This window comes from Vespa velutina, chromosome 16 (assembly GCF_912470025.1).
Source record: "Vespa velutina chromosome 16, iVesVel2.1, whole genome shotgun sequence".
Lineage (NCBI taxonomy): Eukaryota > Metazoa > Arthropoda > Insecta > Hymenoptera > Vespidae > Vespa > Vespa velutina.
The window spans coordinates 1,845,001-1,847,500 of record NC_062203.1 but is presented as its reverse complement, the minus strand read 5'-3'; the positions used below and the strand labels follow the sequence as shown (position 1 = coordinate 1,847,500).

At 31.3% G+C, this 2,500-nt stretch overlaps 1 protein-coding gene and 1 long non-coding RNA gene across 6 annotated transcripts in view; both read left to right on the top strand.

Moving 5' to 3' along the window:
• LOC124954841 overlaps positions 1-301 on the top strand; it is an 8,124-nt gene extending 7,823 nt beyond the window's left edge. The window contains exon 3 of the long non-coding RNA XR_007102688.1: positions 225-301. This is a non-coding gene — a long non-coding RNA (uncharacterized LOC124954841). The remainder of the gene's footprint in view (positions 1-224) is intronic.
• LOC124954840 overlaps positions 1-2,500 on the top strand; it is a 220,068-nt gene that overhangs the window by 79,578 nt on the left and 137,990 nt on the right. The window lies entirely within an intron of this gene.

The window sequence follows — 2,500 nt, the reverse complement described above, 5'->3', positions numbered from 1 at the left end:
GCGAATATAATGTCGATTAAATAGCGAACGAACGATCTCGAAAAAAAAAACGGGAGAGAGAGAGAGAGAGAGAAAAAAAAAGAAAAAATAGAAAAAGAAAAAATAGAGACAAAAAGATCGTGATAGGTAAAATATAAAGATAGCCGTTAGCTAGAAAGCATTGTTTTCGTTATTTAAAAATGGCCAATGAAAATTCAATGATCTTAAAATCTCTTTTGTTTCAGGTAAGTAAACCCAGAAGCTGTCCCGTGGCCATAACAGACGTTCAGGAGGAAGTTTCTAACGCCAAACCGATATGGGTGTGTATGTGCGTATGTGTGTTGCATTCGAGACCAATAGCGTACGCGTATTTATCGACTTTTTAATGAACGATGAAGCTTTAACGATTTTTTTCCTCTCCCTCTCTCTCTCTCTCTTTTTTCTCTTTTCTTTTCTCTTCTTTTTTCTTCTTTTTTTTCCTTTTTCCCCCCCCCTCTTCTCCTTGTTTTTTTTCACTATGCGCGCACAGAGGAATGATAAAATATTTACGATCTTTTTTCTTTTTCCTTTTTCTTTCTTTCTTTCTTTTGTTTTTTCCTTTTCTTTTTTTCTTCTTTTTAATTTCTTACTCTTTTTCATGAACGAAGAGTAATGAAAGTTATATCGGTGGGAAACACACACAAAAAAAAAAAAATAAAAACAAACGCAAAAAAATACGGAACGTAACAAAAAACAAAATCAAGAAAAAGAAAATGAGGGAAAAGTTTGACAGAATTTTTTACTCTAAAATATATATATATATATATATATATATATATATATATATATGCAAGATACAAAAGCTGTAATTATATTTGCGAGTTCCGGCAAACGGATAAAGGCATTCAAGGTATCTCGCAAAGTTTGCCACGAAATATTCTCTCACGGTTTTAAAATTCCGTTGTAAGGTTAATGGCAAAGTACGTAGTACATAAAGCTGAGGTTAGAAAGAACTGGTAGAAAACGTTAGCAAGGATTTTTGCTGTTTCGGCATTTGACCAATGCATTTTATACGAAGAAAGGAGTTCTCCCCCTTTTCGTCGTCGTTCGTCCTTTTTCTACATTTGTAAATGCTATTACCGTATAAACTTTCAACGTTAACAAAATCGTGCCAAGTGCGAATATCGCTTCTACGAAAGTTCGAAAAGCATGAAAAAGTTTCTTGTTAATTAACAACGTGTATGCACATTGAAAAATATATGCATTGAGAGGATATCCTTATCACGGATATATTTTAATGAGTTTTAATGACAAAATTGAAATCAAAATGAATAGATCAAGATAGAGATTTTTTTTTCTATTATGAATTTTTCGAACTTAAATTTTGAAAATTTCATCGATATATTATTATTAAATGATTTCATTCTTATAATACGAATGATAATATCTAAAGAAATTTTCGATAATTTTATTTACGTATTATTAATTAACGTGAAATTTAATACATTTTATCCATAGGATATTATACAAAAATATATATATATATATATATATATATATATATATATATATATAAAAGGAGAGAAAAAGTTCTTTTTTTTTTCTTATACTTTAATAATAATATTTTATAAAAGTTAATATAATGATAATTAAATAAAAATACCACAAAAATCCTGGCAAATAATAATATAAAAATGAATTAAATACGATACTAAATATCATATAATGACAATTTGTACTACTTTCTACTTTAATATTATATCTGTAATAGAATATTGTATATATATATATATATATATATATATATATATATATAAAACGTATTCGATAAGAAATAATTATATAGAGAATAAAAAAAGAAAAAGAAAAAAAATAGAAAATGTCAAACGTTAAAACATTGATCGAGTAAATGATTTTCTATCATTGAATTTTATTAATCTTTTATTCTTTAAAATGAAGAACGATGAATGACAATTATAGGAAAAGTTAATCGTAGGAGGATTAACGAAAGGTATAGAGTTTAATTAGTAACGTACGGTATGTTCCGAACGATAATCCGAAAATGTTCGCGTTTACCGCGAAAACAATAATTACGACGAAGATTGGCTCTCGCGGTAATGAATATTCTGGCAGATTGGTACCGCGATGCCGAGAGAGACAGAGAGAGTGAGTGTGTGTGTATGAGAGAAAGAGACGGATTGAGGGTGAGGGAGAAATAGAGAGGGTGAAAAGGGGGAGAGAAGTAGAGAGGAACGACGTTCCCCAACGGGTAACGTGGCCACGATCAATAATAATTATGCCGACATCGTCGTTCTACGTCTATGTGCACGCACCTCGTAGTTCGATCCACCCGTTATTTCGAGCGTGCCACCACCGATGCCGTTAATGTGCCGGGAAAGCGAGGAAACGACGAGAGTTAGGGGTTGGTAAGGGAGGGTAAGCGGATGGTCGGTCGGTCGGTCGTATGGTAGTTTTAGCAAGAAAGATTCGAATTTTTAATGATAAAACCAAGTCACCTTCTTCGTTATCATAAATTGGGGTT